This window comes from Lonchura striata, chromosome 9 (assembly GCF_046129695.1).
Source record: "Lonchura striata isolate bLonStr1 chromosome 9, bLonStr1.mat, whole genome shotgun sequence".
NCBI classification, from domain to species: domain Eukaryota; kingdom Metazoa; phylum Chordata; class Aves; order Passeriformes; family Estrildidae; genus Lonchura; species Lonchura striata.
Window position 1 is genome coordinate 25,484,849 of NC_134611.1, and position 23,797 is coordinate 25,508,645.

Below are 23,797 nucleotides of genomic sequence, written 5' to 3' on the forward strand. Positions count from 1 at the left end.
GGTCAGCAGTTGTTCCCTCTTCTCCTTGTGGATGTGAGGCATTCAGCTCAGCCCAGGCCACAGGGCACTGACAACCCCAGAAAGAAGCAAAGAGCTTGTAAAGTGCCTTTGCTTTTCTTCATGCAGGACAATACATGTAGATAAACAAACATTCCTTACAGAGGCTGGCGTTACACATCCATATTTTTAAACAATGTGTGAAAAACAAAAGGTAAGCATTGTTAAGCAACTGGATTAAAAAGTGAAACTTAATTTTCAATTTGTTGAAACCTATTTCTTCATAATAGAATATTTCTTACATTCACTCAATTTAATGGTACAGAGCTAGCTAGGTCAGTCCAATTCCAACCTTAAATTTCTCAAAATTAGGAAAATAGACTGCATCTTCAAATAAGAGACTTTGGGATTACCTCTTATATCTGTAATTCAAAAATAGAAATATCAGATCCCAACAGTGTCAGACTTTGCTGATTAAAGATTGGTGCTCTCTTGAATTCCAAGTGTAGTAAATAATTATCTAGTGTATGTGTGCCAGCTATGGAACAGTTATACAGCTGTCTTCTTAAGGCTTGGCTTTTCCAGGAAGTGAAGGAAATGTAGGTGTATATAATCCCACTGAAATGGGATCATATACACCATCACTTCCTTCACTGAAGCCTGGCACATTGTGAGCAGAGAGGAAGGTCTCTGAGTTGGGGGATATTACAAGCTCTCGTAAGGCTGCTGGGAAAAGAACACAAACATACTTTTTAAGAGAGAGGGTAGCCAGGGATGAACAAGATGTTGAATTACACTTTGCAAATGAAGGGCTCAGGGCAGCCAAGGCAAATCTTTTTGTTTTCCTCTCCCTAAATGAGACCTTTATTCTTGGCCTTTTATTTGTGGCTAGCAGACCTGTAAAGACATTGACTTATCATAGTTGCCATCATTCTCTGAAATCTGTCCTTGGCTTTATTTGCTGGTCCAAGTAATATAATACTATTGGCATTTTATCTCTATTAACTAAACATAAGACCAGATTCCTCATGGTGTAAACAAGCATGACTTTTGGGAAAGCAATGCCAATTCAGGCCACCTGAGTGTCTGATTCTTAATATAACAGGGACCGCACTACAAGAAAGTGAACAGAAGCAAACATTTGTTATAGAAACTCATGTCACCAACAAAGACTCCCCCCACAGCATTCAGCAGGGAAAAAAATATAGCTAAGGTAGATTTACAGAAGCCACCACTTTTCTTTTAATGATTTGGATATTGATCATTTTTAATCTTCTTCTCAGAACAACCAGAGATCTATTACAGCTTGAGCCAGCCATGAAAAGCAGGTCCGTTCTTTAACCTGCCCCAATTCACTTGGACATATTTTATATCTCCAGGGATTCAGCCACGAAGTCCATTAGAGCATCAGATGCAGTGAGGTCAAATCAATTGTCCATACTGCAGACAAGGTAACCATCATTTACTGTAATTCTCCCCCGTCATGGTAGAGGAGAGGAAAGGTTAAAAGCTGTATTACCATGAGGCTGTCTCATCTATCTTTCAGTATATTGGTAATACCTAAACATTGCTTAAAGAACTGAATGTACAATCTTAAATCTGAGCTAAACTGGATTTAATGGTTAGATTGCCAAATCAACAAATTTGCTAATGATTTTTTTCAGGTAGGAGCAGAAAAAAAAGAGCACTTTTAAAACAAAATGCAAAACCCTTTAAATATATTATCACATGTGATGCAACACATCCAGCGCTATAATGGAGCGTTCATCTCAGGATGCCCTGAATGACTGATATTTATCCTTCCTCATATGTAGATATATTTACCTATGAAGTAATTTGCTGTCATCCCTTTAAGCTGGAGATGCTATGGCAGACCAAAAATAAAAGAGGAAGTAAATTCAGGATGTATATTTTGCACTGTAAATCAAGTCCTTATGTGTTTGCACTGCAGGATGGGCAATAATAATTGACTGAAGCAATCACTGCTGTGGGAAAACAAACGTGCTGGCCATGTCGCCTCTGAAGGTCAGGCCCGATGACACAGTAAGCACCTGAACTCTCCCTGACTCCCGGGGAGCGGCGGGTGCCGAGCGCCGCCCGGAGCTCTCCTGACAGGGACAGATTTACGCGGCCGCTGGGGCCGGGATGAGGATGCTTCCCGCTCCCACCTCCCGCTGCCGGCTCTGCGGGCTCGTTTATTTCCATTACGGTGCCATGGCAGCTCTGACTCCTGCGCTCCGTGTGGTAACTGCAAGAAAGCGGAGAGAAAAATGCGGTTCTGGGCCAGACTGCCCATTCCTCCTCCTTGGAACCACTGCACCGTGGCCCTGACTAATGTCACAGCGGCTGCTGTGCACACTGGAGACCCTTGCTGACCCCTGTCCCACCTGTGACAGCTCAAGCACCGTGGCCAGGCCCTTGTAGGAATCCTCTTTTGAAGTGAGAAGTGACAATGAAGCTCAGATTTATTTACTTGCTGGTCTGCCTTTTCTAGGTTAATCTTTTCTCTTTCCCTGGATTTCTTTAATCCTGAGATTTTTTTTTTTTTTAAGTACGTGATTGAATGAAGGAGCTATTGAAATTTTCTGTATTTCAGAAATCTCACAGCTGTAGAAATGAGTACATTTACTCGTGTTTCAGAGGCTGACTTGCTGAGCAAACATACCCAGGTATGGGAAATAGAGCTGAAGTAGTAAGAAGGTAATTAAGCACTATTATTCTGGTATAAGTACATCAAATGTATTTCTGTGGATGACATACATTCATGATATTGTTTGTGGCAGAAAATGTGATGAATGTAGTAGGAGTGTAAGAGTTGGTGTAGGTTGCAAATTATTAAATATTTTTATTATTAAGCCTATTTTTAAGACCTTAGTAAGGTTTTAAAGCCCTGTACAGGAAATTTTAACTTCAGATAATGTGAGTATTCAGTAACTGTAAAAAGAAACTAGCAAAAGTTTTGTGTGTGCTGAAGGAAAGATAAATGTGCTTTAGATTATGTGTTACATACCATTCACTTAACTACTTTTCCTCTTCTGCTCCTTCTTTTTATGGTTTACCTTAACACAGAGTCTATGTGGGTCCTTTTCCTCAGTTTATGTTACATTATCACCTCTGAATTCATGCTTCTGAATGTCTCTTTCCAGGTCCTCTGCTAATGCTCACAAAAGTGCAGATTGTAGTTGTTATTCAACAAAAGTAATGCCTGTCTTTAAAAAATTAAGCATTAAATCAGGTAAGGTTTTGTTCATTTTAATATAGAAACTCAGAAATAAATAATGGGAATTTAAATCTAGGAAGAAATAAATTGATCCAAGTCTGGAAAGAAATGAAAGATTGGAAAGTTGCTTTACTTTGTAATAGCTCAAAAGTAGGGGCTCAAAAGTAGCAGCTTGCATGGTCTGCTGGGTTCCTTGCTCTGGAGCACTCTCAGATAACTCTCAGCTAAGCAGTCCCCTCTCTGCTGGCACATATTCTGCAATACTAATTCAGAGAAGGGCCCACTGGGTTATTTAACTGAAACCAGAGTCTCAAAAAGATCAGACAAGCTTTGCTGTTCTTTGGCTTCAATGAATATCACAGCCCTGACTGAAAGAGCACTGAACTTAATAGAAAGGCTTTGGATCTGGAAAAATGCTTACTGAAATCATTGAAAGAGCTTTAACTCCAGCAGTTAACACTTCGTCCTGGCCCTTTTCTCAGTAGATACAAAAATGGGCTCTCAATGCCCAGTCATGTTTCTCAGATCAATATGACAAACTAAGAGATGTGTATTTACTATCTGCTCTGGTATCATCACATGTCAAATCACACTTTTGAAAAATAACTCATTGATTTTATAGTAATTCTACCCTGTGCAGCAAACAAGTGTATTTTGAAGGAAATCTGTTTAGGAAAATCACTAAGGATTACTCACTCCCTAAAAATTATATATAGCTCTTAGTTGACAGACTTCCTTAAAGGACTCCTTTTTCTATGTCTACAGTAATTAAATTAAAAGTTGTCTTTTGAGTATTTGATGTTGGCATGTTGAATTTAGTTTCATTTTCTCCAAATGCTAAAGAGGTTGTGACAATTATGGGGAAGTAGGTAGGTCTTGTAAACATGAGAGAGGGTCAGAGTCTCTGAATTTGCCATAAGTTAAAATAGTCAAGAGGCCTTTTTGGTTCACCTGGTCACTTTGTGGGGGTGTAGGAATTGCCTGCTCGTTGTATTGGTAGTCGCTGCCCTGAGGTGGAGCTGGTGGCATCACAGCTGTGGAGGTACAGAGGACATCAGTGTGGGGCTTTGGGGATGAAATTCACCTTTAGGTAACCCAAAAAGATGGCTCTGATTACAAAAAGCTGGTGACATTAGGCAGAACTGCTCTGGAAGCAAGCAGAAGAGGAGTGTGTTTGAGAGCCAGTGTCACCCTGGCTGCAGCCTGGTTATGGCACAGCACAACTGCTTCATGTCCCAGATGGAACAGGAAAGCTCTAGCAGGAAGTTACCCAAGTAGCTCCTTCTGTTCAAATTGAAACCGTTATTCATGAATAGCAGCTTACTTCTGTATAAAAATGTTTCCTACAGTGCTATAGGCTGCCAGAGAAAACTGTACTGCCCTTTTCCCTCTCCTTCTCTTTTCTTTAATAGGGTGAAAATTAGTAAGTGTAGATTGCCTGGCCTGGTGTTTCTTGGCATGTACAGATAAAGCAAAACTAACCTGAAGAGCTTTGGAGCTTCTCTTCACATAAGCATGCATTTTTCTGCCATGTGCTGAATCCAATCCTACTCTTTTCAGTTTACAACATATGATTCTCTAATATGTCACTGTGAATCTTATTTATAACAGTTTATCCATTAGTATTTTCTGTCTGAACCTCTTGACTTCGGTGCTCTCTGATGTCCAAACTGGGTGAATCACAGAGAAAAGCTGGAGCCCTCATGCTTTCATGAGGCTATTTAAACCTTCTGGGCCTGGAATTAGAGATAAAAAAATATGAAAAATTAAAATTGGATATATAGTTTTAATTTCTGCAGATTTCCCAATGTTCACAACTTTAAAAAGGCCCTGGTATTTGTGACCAGATGGAAAACAACCAGCTTAAACAGAACACACATGCAAAACAAGCCAAAGAGATTAATTAAGCCTTTTGGTATTTGCTTTGGATTTGGATTTTGAGCTGAAACTTGTTGTAAAAGTTTTTCAAAAGCTGAAGGAGAGGTACAGCTACCAGTGAGGGGAGTTCTTGCTTTACACAGATCCATCTGCCTTGCCTACAGATCTGTTATTAACTGCCTTAAATGACCATATTTGTCCAAACGAGCAAAATTATGTGAACATGTATTGAAATGAAACATTGCACTGAAAGAGCTCCTGTTTTCTTACAAGTTCATTTTGAAACAATTTTCCAGATCAATTCAAGGACAAAATTTACCAAGATTTTGAGAAACAAAAGCACTGGAAATATTTCCATCAATTAAAAGAAAGAAAACTATACAATATTGTCTTCAATGTCCTGATTTCCAGCCCTGAGTTTAGTGTTACTGCTAGCTGAGTGGAAATCTCAATGAGAAGTTGGCTTTTAGAAAAGATAATTCAACTAATTTATTTTCATAACGGAAGCTGAGGAAAATTCAAGCTATGTGACAAGGAAAAAGTTATATTATTGGAATGGGAAACATTTATGTAAAAAAAAGAAAAAGGTAAACCAGGAAAACCCAAGGAAATTAGATGTGTTTTAAATATATTTTTTAACCATGCAAGATATCCCTTTCAGCACAGCATGGGATGTAGCATTAATCTTATTTGTCTGTGATTTTAAAAACTATTTCCTCATAGTCAGGACTTTGTTACATTACCTCATTTTTACCCACAGAAGCCAAACTACTGATTTTTTGGAGACTGTAAGCCATAAATTCTTTTCTATGACAATTAGTTCATTACTAATCTTGACTGTGTATCCAATGAACTAATGAAGAACTTTAATATTGAAAAGCACCTCATAAATCATATACAATAAGCCAGAAGAAATATTGAGCATTTGTAAATATGACTTCTCTTTGCAGGATTTGACTCTCTTTTAGTTTTTCTTCCTGAATGTTTGCTACAATTATCTTTAAATCTCCATGAAAGAAACCAAAGAAATGGCAAATCAGATTTGTAGTAATATTAGTCATTTTACTAATGTATATGCTCTAGCTTGCCTTTTTTTCCACTTCCTCTTACCTGGTCCTTTCATAACTCAGCCAGACAGACTCTTAAATACCCTTTGATTGGAGCCAGTGGGTCTTACAAATGTAATTTATACAGGAGTTGATGATTTAAATGGAAAAAACCCAAAGTCTTGTGCTTTTAGAAAATGTAAATCTGTCTGGATCTCATTAAGGAAGGTTCTTGACTATAGGAGAAACTCTCCTCCTTTTTAATTTTTTTTGAAAGCCATAATTTTATTAATGGGATTCAGATCTTCTTTAAAAAAAAAAAAAACAAACCAAAAAACCGAAAAAAACCCCAAAAAAACCAAAAAACCCAAAAAACAACCAAACTTTGGAATAATGGTTTTGTGTGTTGGTTTTTGTCCAGCAGCCTCAGCCAAAACCTTGCCAGAGGTGACATGCAGGATGCTGTCAGCAGGGAGATGCCATGATGACCTCTCTGTCAAGAGAGAACCACAGTGCAAACAGTGCATAACACAGGAATTCCAGAGACCAGTGCATTTATCTTAACCCTGACTCTGAGAAACTTCTACAAATGTTAAAAAAACCAAAACCCAAGCACCAATAGTTAAAAAGGGGAGCTAGGTATAAATCCTTGTTACTTACCTGGTACTGTATGGCAATTAAAATGTGATAACTTTGCCTCAGCCATAATATCTCAAATCCTAGGAGAATGAAGGGATAAAGCAGCTTGCCTCCATCTGCGAGCAGCTGGGGCTGGCTGATGGTAAACAGCTCATGTGTTAATTCGTGGGTAAAGCCCTCCTGATGCAGGTTGACAAGTTGTTTATTAGTGGGGTTGTAACTTGAGGAGAGATAAGGGTTCTCTGAACTACTCCCACCATAAATTTCTGCAGTTATTCTATGAAGGTCCTAAATGCAAACTTGTATTGGTGGCTAAGTTTCATTTTTCCAAAAGGGAGTGCCAGTCTCTCTGTGAGGGACAGGCTTACTTAATTTTATAATTTTGTGAACTCCACCAGTGTCTACGCCTTTTCTTTCAAATTTGGGATAAGGACATCAGATAATATGGTTTTCTTTTTGCTTTATCCTGCGCTGTCTTGCAAAGATTATACTGGTGTTCTTGAGTGCTCCTATTGATATTTCAGATCTCTCAAGACAGAGACAGCATCAGATACTAGTGAACGTACCTGACACCTCCTTCTGACACCTGGAAGGAGACAGATTTTCTTTTAAGGAATTAAAAGTACTGGAAAAGTTCTTTAACCTGAAGGTTCTGAATAGATTCAAGCCAGATTATACTTGCTTCCACTTCTTGCTATGTTCAGTGTATTATAACTGTATGAGAAATGTTCAAAAAGAATGCCTAGTTCTACAATAACTTAAAACTTAGCTCACCAGTTCTGATTCACATACCTGCTGGCTTGGAAATAAAAAATGAGCAATGTCTTATTTGTAAGCCAAGTATGGAAATTAGATGTGGTTTCTGCCTTGTTTCTGCTTCTAGTTTTCTTGAGTGTGTGTGGAGAGGATGAGAACAAGACAAAGACATCTACAAAGAGAAGAGGGATATTTCCTTGAGACCTAAACAGAAATAATTTACTCCTAGTGTGTATTTTTAGGTGGCTTAGTTGATGCCATATTTACTGCACACAAATTTGGAGGCACCCCACTTGTTACTTGTGATCAGAAGTTTTATGAAAAAAAGCAGGACTTTATTTTCCCCCAGAGGATCCCTGCTGATATCCCTGCTGTGCCCAGCCCTTGGCCTTGCAGCACTGTGCTTGTATCCTGCTGGAATCTTTCTCTGGGGGTAACTGGGAGATGACAGTGAGAGAGTGGGGAACTTGGATGAGCCTTGAAATTAAGCTGTGCCTCCTCTCTTCCTTTTTTACTCACTTGATCACATCAGCTTCTGGTTTTAAAATGATGACACATCATTTTAAAACCAGAATAATTTTATCCCTGAAGTAAATTTTCTATATATTTCTATTTAGTACTATGTTTAAAGAGATAAAAAAATCATGAAAATCATACTGACAGAAGACTTCCTCTATCTCCATCGCTTTCTTATTTGCTCTTATTTTCATCTTAAGCACCTGAATTACTGGAGGAAAATACATTAATCAGACACTTCACAAGCCAGAATTCTATGTAGCTTGATCACTTTTGGGGTAAAATTCAGCTAGACTGCCTAAAAATGATTATTGGTCTCTACGGATTTGTGCTGAATTTATTTAATACAAAGTGTAATATAAAAAGCCTTTTCTGCAGTTAATTAGCCTCCAGGTTATTGCAGGCCCTAAGGTATTGTATTTGAGTTGTCATTGCTACTTGCAAAGATCAGCAGTACTTAATTCTTGTGTTACACAAAGTAGATTCCCTATGCTTATCTGGCTAGTATTAATTCATTGTTTCCAGACTCTATTTTTCATTTTCTTCTTGGCTGTTAAAGATGGTGCTAGAGATGAGGAACTTTGCTGGAAGCAGATGTATTACACTGAGACAGTACCAGTTTAAATTATGGCAGAACTTAACTTGAAGGAGGTTCTTCCAGAACTATGTTATTGTAACTGAGAGCAAGACTTGTTCCTGTTACATGATAAAAATAAAACAAATAGAGTTCATTCAGACTCCTTTGGGATATGGTAGATGTAATATTATTAATTATTCCTGTTTTCTAAGGACAAAACATCAGGTTTCCTCCACTTGGTAATTCTGTTTTCTCAGAAAACATTTACATATGTTCCAATACCCAGCTAGCCCTGGCAGGAACTCTTCAGTGGTTAGAGAAGTGGCAGAAGGTTAAATCATCTGACTTTGATGTGATGTTGATTGTTTACCCTTAGTGTACAGAAATATATTAAAAAAACCAAAGCAAAGTGGGTGTATTCATTACTGGCCAAACACAGCTGACAAGTTAAGGAATATGTGACGCCCCTCAGCTGAGACCAAAGTGCTTCATTTTAATGGAGATTACCGTAAGAACCAAATGAAGTTGTCTGAGGGAAAATGATGTCTCCTGAGCCTTTCTTCTGGTTTGGCCACAAGTTAATAACACAACCAGCACTTAACAACAAAATGCAGGACTGTATTATCTTTTAGCAAATGCCAGTCAGGGCAATCCAAACAGGTCAATTACTAGCAAATCTCCAAAGATCTCCTGAAACCTCAGAAGAGTTAGAGATGCCAAGAAAATGTCTAGATGCACAGAGACACAGGAACAGAAATAGGGCACAAACCAATTTGCAGAAATGGAATTTAACCCTTAGAGGGAAGAACCCAGCCTGCTACATATTCATTTCCACTTCATTAAATATTTATGGCGAGACATGCATGTAAAGTGATTCTGCATTATGGAAAAAGCACAAACGGAATCTGCGCTGTTTCAGTCGTTTAACCTATTTTTTCAGTCTTTCTGTATCTTGCAGGTATAATGGGCAAATGTGGGTTTTTCTGCCACTGACATTTGGAAATGAATGTGTTCTCTTGAATAATCCTAAATCATCACACAAAAAACAGCATGTAGAGGCCAGTGACAGCCTATTCTTCAGCTCAATAGCATGTCTATGACTTATTAATATTAATGAAACCTGCGCACAAGCATGTGGGGATAATTGACCCCATTAAATTCCATTTACTCATGAGCTACTTTGTAAGGTTTGTTTCTTAGTTATTGTAGTTTTTATCAAGGATAAAAGTTGGAACAGCATTTATGCCAACAAAAGACTATTTCAGAAGTAGCTTTGTGGGGAAAAAAAAAAACAGAAAAAAAGGAAGGGAAAAAAGTCTCAAGAAAAATGAAGTACCACAATATTTTCATCCAAACTTTAAACAGCTAATGAAAACAATTTTATATTTGCTTTAAACCTTTATTGGGACAGGACATCAAAATCCTTTAGGAGATGAAGGCATCAGCCTGTGTCTGTTTTTTTTTTGGGGATCTCTGTTTAATTTTTTCATTTGCAGGACTTTGCACTGAGCTGGGTGAACATGGGAAGGTGGAAAAGTATTTCAAACACATACTTGGAGATCTGGATCCATTCAAGGCCAGGATGCACAGGACTCAGAGCAGCCTGATACAATTGAAGATGTCCCTTTAGGGTACTTTCCAACTCCAGACCATTCTGTGATTTTATGGTTTAATTTTTTTCTCTTAAATTCTGTTAATTTTGCCTCAACTGAGTTTTCTTTCATGCTTTTTCTATTACTTTTTCTGAGAAAGGGAGTAAAACAAGATAGTCAATCTGGCCAAGAATATCTGATCTTTTCTTTAAAAGAATTAGCCCATGATATGAAATTGGTTTTGCAAAGTTATGTACAACTATAATCTAGACAGACACACCAAGAAAAAATACTTGTGTTAGAAGTTGCTATTAATTTTGCCATAACTACTGTTTTGTAGTAGATATTATTTAAACTAATTTCCCTGACAGTGATTTTACAGTTTCTTGGTAATAATCTCAAACAAACCTCTTTGAACAAATCTCATAATGATCTTGCACAACAGGAGTACTCAGACAACATGAGTGGTTGTATACTTGGTATTTTGTATCAAGAAATTAGCTTTTGTACAGTCTTAGCACACCTTCAAAATCCCCTTGTTCAGGGCTGCAGGGCACTTGAAAAAAGGTCCAGCATCACATTTGGTGTCCCCAGACCTGAACTGGGTGCACACAAGACCCAGTGTATCCACCAGCTCCAGGCTGACATGCTGCTTGTTGCACCAGAGCAGAATGAATAATCTCCAGACATGAGTTACTGGCACAATTAAGGCAAGAGCACAGCTGACTGACATCGTGAACAAAAGACCTTTGGCAAAGCTTCCAGTGCAAAAGCACAGAGAGGAAATTCACTCTTGGCGCTGAGTACAAGCAGGACGAACTGCTGATTAACAAGCTCAGACTCAGACCAAATTCCAAAGGATGAACAATGGCAATAACATTCTGTTATGTCTCTCTACAGCATGCAAGCAATTTTTCATTATGTTAGAATCCATAGGCAACTCCAGCAGTACATTTTCACTGTCTAATTGATACATATGAGGTTTGGCTAGCAGCTTTCAAAAGAATCAGAAATACAGAGAATTCTGTACCATCCAGTAGGTTTTGATGGCTCTAACAGAGCTGGGTCATTCAATAAGGCAGGCAGGACACAGTTGTGCTTTGGAGGGTGCACACTGAACTGGGCTGCTGGGGTTTCCTCATAAAAATGAACGTTCCGATCCCTTCATGGGACTCTAGCAGGTTTGGGGACATGATTTCTTCTACAACAGTCAGTCAACCCTCTTTGAGTGACATATTTTTCCCCACATTGATTTGATTCTTTTTATAACTTCTACCAGTTTGTTTGCTGCAGCACTTCAGGTTTACTGGTCCTAAGGTCGCAGGGTCACCTCTGAGCCTTTCTCACATATTTTCCCCTTCTTTTTCCTTGCCTGTGGTAGTGAGGTCAGTGCAAATAATTGATTATACTGATAAGTACTGGGTATTTCATATTTGAGGGAATCTCCTCTGTTCCAAGTGCAATATTTTTTTGACACTTTGATCTGATGCAGTCCTGGAGATACTTTTGGTCTCATATAGGAACCTCACTGTCCTCCCTTACTGATTATTGATGCAAATAACATGTTCAGGTTTCCTGCAATGGCTTTCTCTTCCAGAACTGCTGCTTTTGTACCTCTGTCATATGTTGGCACCATTAGTTGACCAATTACCTTCTAGCCTGAGGTAAGTGAATGCAGTTATTAGGTTTGTATGTTTAACAAGTAACTCTTCAAAGTGTTATGGGCCTATTTACAGTGGTTTCAGTTAACTTCTCCAAGTCAAGCCTCTTATCTACTTTTCTCCATAGAACAGGACTTGCTTTTTGAAGGATGGCCTTTTTTAACCTGATAACCATGTCTCTGCTCTTTATACATGGTAACTATATTTGATATTTGAAGAGACTATTTAATGGTATACATTTAAACTGGACCTTTAGTATGTCTTTTAAGCAGACTCTACATGGATTGTGCTAGCTGTGCTTTTTTTTTTTTTAATTAACTTTGCCATTTTAAAGTAAATTTCTTCCAAGCCTGATATTTTTTTACTTTATCCACCTGTGAGGATTTGAAGTTGAGAATGACAATGTCAGGATATAATTCTTTTCCTTACATTTAGAAAGTTGGCAGCTTAGCTCTGCTGAATGTATGTGACCAGTAAGAAGTACTGGCATTCAGGTATGTCAGTCAGTGTCTTACCTCAGCTCTGACTCCTCAGGGGAGCTCTTAGAGGATCTCTGCAGAGCTAAATGGCTGGTACACACTATAGCAAATGGCACACAATGCTATCCTCTCCTCTGGTAGCTGTGAGAGAACCCTCCAAGGGACAGCCCATGGCCAGAGAAGGGTTGTGGACAAGTGCACAGTCTCCAGCTGAAGAAGCTGCAGACAAAAATATTACCTTGAGTTCCAAACTATTCAAGTCCATGGAGAAATGGAATTTAGTCCTTTGCTGAACCACACTGTTCCAGGAGAGGTTTTCTGAACTCCATGCTGTTCTATCACACTTGACCTGCTAGCTGAATAACTCAGTGTGGCATTATCTGATTTCTCCAGTGCTTACAGCAAAATGACTTCATAATAAAAGCATTCACATTCTCCTATACAACTTCAGATTTTACCAGAGTGTTATGTTTCTAATAATGAAAAACATGGCTTATTTCACATGATAAAGTAGCCATAAGTAAAGAGCTCACAGGAGCAGGCTGACAAATAAACTTTTTATATGTTGGGTATGCATGGGGATGTAGTTTGTGATGACAGCACATTGCTCAGAAATGTAGGTCATATGCTGCTTCCTATTATACCAGTGTCAACCCAGAGAATTTCCATTGCCTGTATTTCAACCAGTTCAACTAAGATAAAGATCTTTGCACAGCATTTCATAGCCTTTTTGCCACTGTATAGTATTATTAAAAAAAGAAAGTACTGTAGGGGTCAAATTACTTTCAATATTGTTTGTGATAATAAATGCAGTACAAATGGTTGTGTTTCATCCATTAATCATAATAGAAGCATAAAAAAGGCTGAAATAGATTTCAGTAAGGTATCAAGCTCTTCTCTTACAACATTTTGAAATTTAGGTATGTGGTACAAGGCAATGTCTGTCACTGTGACTGTCACTGGAAACCAGACACTTCAGGATAAGCATTGCCATTTTATGTTGCATAATGATAAGGATCAAGTCCACTGTCTTTAGACTACTTGTAGTAAAAAGAAAATAAGATGAAATAATTGAAAGGACAATAGAGAGGATGGTTCAGAGGGACAAGTGAAGAGGTATTCAAAAAGCACCATGCCCCATGCACATACCCAAGAAGAACAAGAACAAAAGGGGAAGCTCTGTGCAGGACTGGGCTGGCAGATTGCACACAGGTCTATACCCAGAGTGGTTCCCAGCCTCTTCCCTTGCTAATCTCTGGACCTGAGTAACAGGGACAGATGTGCTGGGAGCCCTCCCAGTGCCAGTAATGGGGCACTGCTGGCCTGGGCTGGCTGCACTCAGCAGCCCTTGCCAGGGCTGTGATCCCAAAAGTTGTCCTGACCTGGAGGGCAGAAGGAAGTGTTAAATGTGCCACAGTTTGGGGAGGCACAGCAGGTGTTGCTTTAGCCTGGGAGTGATGCTCCAGCCAGCCAGAGCCCTGTGAGGTTCACCTACCTGGCAGTCCAGAGCAGGGGAACTGAGCTGAAGGCTCAAAGAGCCAGGGACAAAAGTAGGGCAACATCCATGGACAAAGCCTGAGCAGCTTAACTCACACTAATGGAAAAAGGGATTTGAGTCGCTAAAATCTGGTACATTGAACTGAGATGAAAATATAACTCCAAGTATTTATTTCTGGGCTGAAAGAGTGCTGGGAGAGAGGAGAAACAATGCCTACAATACTCCTGTTCTGGAGGATTTTTTTAATCCTCCTATTTTTTAATAATACAGATGTTACTTTCAGTCTAAATATTTACACTTTTTGTATGCAAACTCAAGAAAAATTTGAAATCTGGCTGCAGGTTTAAACACTTTTCACACACATACATGTACTAAACCCCTGCTCCCATATTTCTTCAAATATCTGTTTCATTATGTGCTCTCAGAAAACAACAGCAAACAGCTACACAGAAAAAAACCTTTCTTGTTATTTTCAAAAAAATTAAACATAATATAGACTCTTTCTAAGAGATCAATATAAAACAGATATTTCATGACAATCAAATGCTGTATGTGAAAGGGTAAAATGCAGATCCTATTCAAATTTGTAACAATGTAAAAGAAAACCCAGGAAAAAAATGCTGTTTCTCTATTCTTAAATAGCACAGAAGAATCTGCCATTCTTCTGTAATAGAACAGCATGGAGTAATATGAATAATTTGAATTTCAGGAGCTTGTTTCTATCTGAGCAGTCTCATTTCATAACCAAGTCGGATGAGCTCTACCATCCTCACTGGAATGGGAGCCATGTAGGTTCATTCTCATTTTATGGATGAAATTATTGAAAAAGAAACATGGTGACTTGCTGGTGCAATGCAGAATATTGTCTAAAGAAGAAATGGCCCGCAGGTCTGTGGCCATCTCGTTGTGTGCTTTAACCTCTAGGCTTTCCAATGTGTAATAAAATGAATTTTCTGGCTATTCAGTTTTTTTCTTTTCTCAGTGTCAGTATAACAGTAATACTTCTGAAGATATTAGCATTATTTATATTAAATAGGAGATGGTTTTTAAAGCCAATTCATGGTTAACTTCCTCTGGGGCAAATTCTGCCTGTGTTTTCCAATATTCAGTTTATGCTGGCATCAGTAGCACTTCCATGGGTTGACCTCTCTGGACTGGCAGGAGGATGAGGGGCAGGGAATAGGAAAACCCATAGGTTTACCTGCTCACTTCAGAAAATGAAGCTACACCCAATCCCTTGCCCTTCTTCTGGCCTCCCATGAAAGCTCATCTGAGTACAAGCACCACACACTAAAAGACATTTATTCCTTCTGCTTCATTTGAGCTGTGGCAAAGCTGGTAGAAACTGTCATATTATCCTTGGAGAAAATTAAGGATCTCCTGGGAAAAGCAGAATTTTACTACTTTAGTCTACCTTTCTCAACCCCTGCTTAAATGAAAACAAAAACTCATAGTGGTTTATTTTAGGGTTTTTTAAGACATTGGTTAAAAAGTTGTGCTGAAATTCAGATAAGCCTTTTCTCTGAGCAGTCAGTGACCCCAAGTCAGTGCCACCGTCTGTCATGCAGTCCATAGCAAAGCTAAGAACACGTTTTGTTCTCTTTCCCTTCTCTTTGTGGCTCAGCACAGAATTCAGTGATACAAATGCTAGAGCCCAACTGCAATGGTTGTGACAACTGTGGGGAAAGGCTGGTCAGCCCTGTGGCTGAACTCCTCACCCGTTCCTGTGGGGAGAGGGTGCCTGGCAAGCACACAGGTGGCTCCTAAAGAAGGTCACCAGAAGTGTTCATGCACACCCTACTTATTTCTGCACAGTATTCATTTATTCAAAATGCTTCTGAGCCTATCTCCTTCCTTCTTGATTGAATTTTTATCATGTTTTTAAATCTATGCCGATTTCAGTGTGGCTGCTTTAATTTCACAGAAAAGAAGTGTGGGAGCAGCAGTCTGGGTTCCCCTGGATAAGAACGGGACTATGTGCTACTTGTGTTTGACTATGTCTGCTGTGAGCCCTCGAAGTATCAAGTCCTTCCAAGCAAGACATAAATCTTTTGTCAATGAAAAGGCCACATTATCTCAGCTGTTTCTTTTCAAAAAAGCTATCTGATCAATAAGATAAATATTCAAGAAGGTTATTTAAAAGAAAAAATAAAAGTAAAGCCAGAAGACTATTTCTTATGTATTGAACATTTATGAAAATCATAGAGACTAGGCATCTGTCCTCATGGCATGTCTCAGGTCAGTCTAGAAATGCAGTAATTCAGGAAAAGGATTTTTAAAGGGGTAAAGAACTTAATAATACATTGGCTGGAATATAATTTTTACCTTCTGAGCCAGTCCCTTGCAGCGAAGCTACAGATTAACTCCTAAAACAACTGGGTGCAGCTTTCCTGGGTTAACCAAGATAGAACAGGGTCAGTCCAAGTGTGGGATTGTGAAGAGTGTCATGTTGAACTGGGATCTTTATTCTCAGTAAATATCTTCTTGTTCCCAGGTATCTTCATACTGAAAAGTGTGAAGAAATTAAACTGATGACCAGCAAAAGGCAACAGATAAAAGAGTCATGGATTTATTATTTCTCTATGAATCCAGTTACTCTCTTTTCCAACTTCTGTAGGTGTTGAATTATAATTTTGGTACTGTTGATACCAAAACAGGGCAATCTCAGCTGTGTATGGGTAAGCTGATACAGTTTTCCAGCATGTTGGCCTTGTACTATCCCAATCCCAAAACAACCCCAACACAGAGCCCTACCTTTCTCTGTAATTCAGCTGTTTCTCATAAAACTCCTCCTTAACCACCTGGGAATTCCTCACAGCTCCACGTGAGGTGGTGCTTACCCTGTGATCTGTCACATCCAGCAATTTCTGATGCCATATTCAGGAGTTTCTCAGGCCATGCTCTGTGAGGTGTGTCCCATCCCCTGACCACAGCCCTGGCACTCAGTGGCACACCCACAGCCAGGGAGAGAAATGTGTGCATTCTGCTCAACCAAACCAGAGTCACCATGGTATGCAAAATGGTTCTGGGTTGATGTGATACTCCTTTTCCATGCTGCTTAGTTCCTGATCACTGATGGAATGACTTACTGAAAGAACAAGATGCACCATCTGGTCCCAGACAAAAGCAGTTAAATAAGAGCTTGAAAGGGACATAAAGATGTTTGTGACAGCCTAAGGGATGGAGGCCACTGCAAGAAGAATGATGAGTTCAGAGATGACAAAACAAAACTTTGAGTTGAGAATGTGTAGTTTAGGAGAAATGTCTTTAAATGAGGAGGATTGGAAAACTAAACAAAACCATGATAATCATTGGAACTGTTAATAAGCTTACTTATATTAGATTTGGATAGGTCCTCAGAGGAAAATAAAAACATCTTGGTGTAAAAAAGATCAGCCACAATAGCAAAGTGGATAGTCCTGGAAGTGCAAGGGCCTTTTTATGTGCAATTTTGGAAAACCAAACTATGAATATATGATTTGTTGCATTTTTTGTTATAGAAAATTTTATCCCATTTTTATGATTTTAGGATTAACAAACAATATCCAAGTCAAGCATAAAATGAGCAGCACCTCATTCAGCACATTCACTGGAATTTCCAGCGTATGTATAATTTTCTTCTGGGAACATGGATCTAGAAATTATTAGAAAACAATATGGCAGGAAACTCTTATGTTAAACATTTGGGTTATGTATCACAGATTGTCTCAAATTCTCTGACTTTTCAGATTTAAATATTTTCAAAGTTTTTTCTGAAGCTTTTAGCATATTTTCTCCTAAATATGTACAAGCAAGACAAGATTAATGGAGGACTCTGCTCTTCTGTTATTGTTTAAACACTGATGCTTAAGGTTTAAATTTACAGAGAAAAAAAAATTCTACATCAAAACTAAGGTGTTGCATGTTTATTTACAGACCAAGCTCCAGTAGTAATGTCTATTTGTCATGGAAACTGATTTGAGTTTAATTCTAGTCTCTCTTTTGCACTAGGAAAATGTGAGTTTCATTTTACTTGTCTCTGTTTCCAATTATAATTTGACAAAAGAAATAACCACATTACCTATTTGATTTGCCAGAACTTTATCCCAGCACCACCTGTTGAGCCCTCGGCACTTGAATTCTGACATAGAGCAGAGAACAAAATTATGCAGTTGGCATTCTAACCAGCAAGGATGCCAACAAAAGCATAATATAGTCTTTGTGCTCAAAGCACAACAAAATATATATTAAGCTACCAACTGCAAAGGTTTAAGCAAGCCACATTTAATTATACATGAACATATCTTTCCGACAAATAGCTCAGTAGAAAAAATGCTATGGAAGTTAGAAAGAACCCTTTTGGTTTGCTTTGCTAAATATTGCAAGCTTAAAATAAATAAAGTTTCACAATGCCATATAGATTTATATCAGAGATGGCAAGAGGACAGCCAGCTGGTTTATTCAAATAGATGGGTTCAACACTATCAGCTTCCCAGCTTAAACAAAACAGCCCATGTTCACATCTGGCAAGAGATCTGACCTGGTGCTGCCCTGGTATCCCAGGAAGGTGGAAGAAGAGGCTGCCAGCACTTGTCTGGATCCAGACCTCTCTTCTGCAAGTAACTGGGAACAAAATAGAAAGGATCAACTGTGTCTTTGATGCATATTTCTGAAAGCAGCAGAAGGGCTACCAGTAGTTCTAGCAGTGATGTTACAGCTTCCAGAATTCGTTAAAAGATATGAGTCAAATCACTGCACACTTTTTAAGGGACCATTTTAAAATACTGGTGATAGTGACAATTCTCAGATTTTTGTCACCTCCCCAATAAGTCTACAAGAGATTTAACTGGTAAAAAACCCAACTAATTTTGTAAACAAGGGAACAAACCAGCCATAAATCACAAAGTAATGGAAAGATTTTACTTACTGTGCTAACTTTTGAATCCTGAGCGACTTAAGTAATCTCTTCCACAGTGGGCTCATGTAAGCCTAAATGGAGGAGACACCTCTAGATACCTGTTAGATTCCCCCAGGTACAAGCTCTGTTGCCTGATTCCTGAAAGGTATTATATTCAAGCCAGAAGGCTAAGTGAGAACGTCCTCTGATAGGAAGTGGAACATTTCCTATTGTGTTCAGAAAAGTGGAGAAAGTTTTGCCTGTGGATTGCTTTCTTACCATGCGTTACAGCAATCAGCACTCAGCAGAACTTGCAGAATCTCCATCTTTGAAGGGTTCAACTAGACTGGACACAGCACAAGTGACCTGAAATAATGAGACCTGTGTTGAGAAGGGGATTGAACCACCTACAGAAGTTTTTTCAGCATATTTTATCTATGATTTGAAAACTGACCTAATGAAATCAGAAAGGTTTCCCTTAATGTTATTCAATTTTAAAGAAATACATTTTTGTCTTATATTTTAAAGATTGGAATAATGTAATTACTATTTATAATAGCTTCTAAAATGTACTTTGATTTTTTTTTTTTTTTTTTTTTTTTTTTTTTTTTTTTTTTTTTTTTACTTTGGGGATTGATTAAATAGAAGCACATTCATAAATTGTCCCATAAGTATATTGGGTGCCTGTGGTGTCATTCCAATCAGCTGATGAAAGTGCTTGCCTAAAACTCTAAAATGGGGGCTTGAAACTTACCCCAATATCCTTAATTCTTCTGTGCTGAAAATGTAACCTGACAATTGTTAATGAGAAAACCTTTCCTTCAAATTTGTAACAGAAACTGTAAAACACTTTCTAAGAGACAGGCCATCTTTATGAAAGCCAAATCTAGTTGATCTCTCCTTCTCAATTGCAAATATCCCTTGTGGTAACCACATTTCATTCAGGAGAGTAAGACTACAGGAAGTACACATATGACAGATAGTTTGGCATCTTCCACTTCTGGATTTCTCAGATGTCTAACAGCCAAGAAAATGTTCCATCCTTTTAATTTCTTTCAAATAGCTGATCCTTTGTAGTACTTACTCTAAATGAGAGCTTCAGATGGAGTATCTGGATAGTGTTTCAAAAGGGCTTCAAAGAACTCTCCTGTAATAGAATCCAGCATCTCCTAATTTCTCCCTTGTTCAGAATAGCTACAAATGCTTAAATTGAAATGTGGATAGAGCTTCACGTTTTGAAATCATAAACTACCAGAAATGCACTGTGTGGTTTACTGCCTTCCACAATCTCTCTAGCATTCCTGGCAATTTGCTGCCTCACAATCGCCTTCAAAGCTACTGGAAACCTGGAACACTTCCTTGCCCAGCAGAAACACAGGAGAGCAGCAGGTGGATTGATGAGCTTGACAAGTGACTTTTTCACCCTTGACTGCTGTTCTGAATTTAATGAACCCACCCTGAATGTTAGAGGCAAGCATTTCAGCTTGAAATTGATGTTCTTGCATGTAAAACAGATAGGAAAATTATGAAGTTCTACAGGTAAATTATAATGACCTATAAAAAAGGCAGCACCTTTTCAGGCAATTGTTAAAAATCTGCTTTGAGTAACCCAAATGCCACAAATACTGTTTAGCTCCTTTTTCACTCAACAGGTAATTTATATTAATGCCTTGTATCATTATATAAAGTGAGATTCACTATTGAATTTAATTCCACTTAATTCTGGACCATTTGGGAAGCATTAATGGTTCTGGAATGAAATGTCAATGTTCTTTCATTAGTTTAGTGTTTTGTGTCTGCAGCACTGCTGCAGTGGAATGCCCTCACTTTGCATCATGCTTCTCTTTTTTGAGTATTCTGATAGTGCACACACACCCACACCCCCTTCATAAACCACTGACCCTAGGGATCTTTTCACTTTAAGCTGAGTTTACCTGTCACTGAAGGTGACTGAGGTCAGCTGGCTTCAAATGACTGATCTATAACCCACATTTCCTGAAGAGATAATTTAAATCCAAAGAGAGAGTCTCATAAATTCCCAGGGAGATCTTAGTATCATAAAAATAGCCTTGACACGACTCCGAAGTTTAGCCTCTGCCTTGACAAAGAAGAATCTAAGTCAGCTCTGGAGCAGATCCTTCACAGGAGATACTTCTCAAAGTTGTCCTCAGCAGTCTGTGTCTTCCTTATCTTTTGGCACTTGTCACTGATCCCTCTGCCAGCTTTAACTGATAGTGAGATACTGCAGCTGATGAAGGTGGGAGAGAAAAAGAAGTTCTACTTCTCTGTATCTCCTCCTTGACATCATTATTTGTGCAGGTATTTTTGTAGAACTGTGCTCGGGGTGATGCAGGGCACAGACAAGTATTTGTATAGGAAAATCCTACCACAATTCTATAGAAACAGCTCTAGGAGTTTATTGTATTTGTAGAATGAATCTTGTTATATTTTTTAAATGACCTATTAGAGATCTACACCAAGCACAACATTTGCTATTACATTCTGTGGAGTTTTTGCTGGAACTTGTCCTGTTCTGCTTCATGCCCATCATAATCACATTGTTCCTTCTGCAACCTGAGCCCTTGACTGCTCTGAAAACTGGTTGAGATTTACCCAGTACTGCTTCCCAACACAAAGTGATTTCCTGTCTCAAATGACTAAACTGTTGCATTGAGCAGAGAAGGACTCTAATTTCACTGTCGCCCTCTGAGCTGGTAAGATGATTTATCCGTTTGTGTATGTGCTGAAGGCTGCCTGTGAGGAGCAGGCTCTGGGAAGGGGCACGAAGGCAGGTGATGATTTCATTAGGCAGCACCTAATACTGCCTGCTTTCATTGGCACCTCCCCATGTAGGCAGCTATGCAGACCAGGCAGCATAAGAAACACTCATGAAATTCCTATCAATTGTCTTCAAAGAATTGCCTTGATTCCTGATTGCTTTAAGACATATAAACACATTTTACCACAGTGATATTGCCCATTACAAAGGGATAGCCAATGCACAAGGAACTTCTTCCATTATATGGCAGTAAAGCCAAACCACTATGGCTCTTGCCAAACTTGTTCAAAGTTTACATGGATTTGGTTTGATGAATGTGGTGGAAAATTATATCAAATATTTTGAGTACTGGCCCACGCACCTCCTTACATCTCAGCAGTGCTTCTTTCAGCTTTTAAAAAAGATTTCTAAATTCAGTTTCTTTTTATTTGGATTATAATGTTTAAAAAATAGACCACATTAAATAGAAAATAATTTCCTAATTGGAACCTATAAGTAGTGATTTGTGCTCTGCTTTTTTTTTTTTTTTTTTGGATGCTGCTGTTCTATGGTTATCTGTTGCCTCTAAGGGCAATTGCTCCTCACATGCTATTGACATAAATCATCTTGTGATGGAGATGGTACAATGCTATACTGAAGGTAACTGGTACAGTGGCAAAAACCATGGGGCTTGTCCTGTCTCACTACCAACTTCATTAAATTTCTGTGGGATGGATAGTTGAGTGAAATCAATGGACTTTTTAATGCACTATGAATGTTATTGACAACAAACTAGTAATAGAGAGGCTCCTCCTTCTCCTCAAGTTTCAGCATTATAGAGAAGGAGTAGGTAACATGGCCTGTTTTAAAACCCTGAATATCTTGGAATATTTTATTATTTTGAATGGCTGTAAACTAATAAAACTTCAGCTTTCTTATATGTCATTGGAAACAATCAAACCAGAAATATTTTGTCAGAAGGAACGTTTGCAGACAGCAAGCTAAAATATTTGCTTGGTTGTCTTTGGTACTCCTAGTATTTAAATGTGGGGTGTTCCAGGACTGTCGATATGCACAGGACTCTTAACAGGAGTTATAAGCAGAGATCAATAGTTCTTCCTACAGCAGGTCATCGGGCACATAACTTACTGAAATGGAAGGCTCAGTGCTTTTGACCTCCCTCCTACCTCAACAAATAAATCTGGGGTAGGGCAAACATATTGCTTGGGGTCTTCTGGAAGTCCCTGCATTAAGCAGAGCCCCTTGGGGAAAGAATTAATTCGTTTAACCGGGTTGGGCACTGCGTCTGCAGACGAAGCACGAGGAGGCCTCTGGTAACAGATGGTTGCATTCAACAGAGGATCCGGACTCTGCTCTGCTCCCTGAGGTAGATCTCTGCTACCCTTGGGGGCAAAATTAGACTGGGAAATCTAAGAAGGTGTCTTAATACATGGTCTAACATTCAAGAGAATCAGCCTCCGATGGGGAAACTTTCCCTCCTAAAGCGCCCCTTCCTTCTGATGAGCCTTTGGAGGGCCAGCAGAGCCCGTTGCTCAGCAGCACGATGGCAAAGCAGCCATAGGTGCTGCAGCTTTACATTATGAATTCAGCCGTCTCCCGCCTCCGCTGTGCCGCCAGGGCTTCGGCCAAAGCGGCGCTCAGGTACGGGGCAGCCCGGCGGCTCCTTCCTTCTGCTTCATGCGGACACGAGCCCGCCGCTCCTGCTGGCCCGCTGCCTGCGGCGCAGCGCGGCTGCCGGGCCGGGCTCGTCCCGTGGGGCCCATCCCGTCCCCTGGGGTCCATCCCGGGCCGTGGGTTCCATCCCGTCCCGTGGGGTCCATCCCGTCCCCTGGGGTCCATCCCGTGCCGTGGGGTCCATTCCGCCTCGTGGGGTCCATCCCGTCCCGTGGGGTCCATCCCGCCCCGTGGGGTCCATCCCGTCCCGTGGGGTCCATCCCGTGCCGTGGGGTCCATCCCGTCCCGTGGGGTCCATCCCGTCCCGTGGGGTCCATCCCGTCCCCTGGGGTCCATCCCGTCCCGTGGGTTCCATCCCGTCCCGTGGGGTCCATCCCGTCCCGTGGGGTCCATCCCGTCCCGCCCGCCCCGACGCGGGAGCGCAGTCGGGAATGGGAGCGCTGCGGCGGGCGCGGCCGGCAGGGGGCGCTGCCAGCCCGCGCGCCTCGGCTCGGCCCCTCGGGAAGCGGCCGGGAGCAGGCGGGAATGGGGAGTGGGGAACGGGGAATGGGGAATGGGGAATGGGGAACGGGGAATGGGGAACGGGGAATGGGGAATGGGGAACGGGGA

General features: G+C 39.9%; 2 long non-coding RNA genes across 3 annotated transcripts; one reads left to right on the top strand and one right to left on the bottom strand.

The window, feature by feature from the left end:
- Positions 1 to 1,420: 1,420 nt before the first annotated feature.
- On the top strand, positions 1,421 to 2,615 carry LOC110479839 (uncharacterized). Its single transcript, XR_002467005.1, has 3 exons — positions 1,421 to 1,448; positions 1,949 to 2,022; positions 2,594 to 2,615. It is a non-coding gene; the product is annotated as an uncharacterized LOC110479839 (long non-coding RNA).
- Positions 2,616 to 4,423: 1,808 nt separating this feature from the next.
- Positions 4,424 to 21,348, bottom strand: LOC110479830 (uncharacterized). Of its 2 annotated transcripts, XR_002467002.2 has the most exons (4): positions 20,670 to 21,348; positions 19,015 to 19,101; positions 16,185 to 16,364; positions 4,424 to 4,953 (listed from the first exon to the last, which is right to left on the bottom strand). It is a non-coding gene; the product is annotated as an uncharacterized LOC110479830 (long non-coding RNA). The 2 variants fall into 2 exon arrangements; XR_002467004.2 differs by lacking the exon at positions 16,185 to 16,364.
- Between the last annotated feature and the right edge of the window lie 2,449 nt (positions 21,349 to 23,797).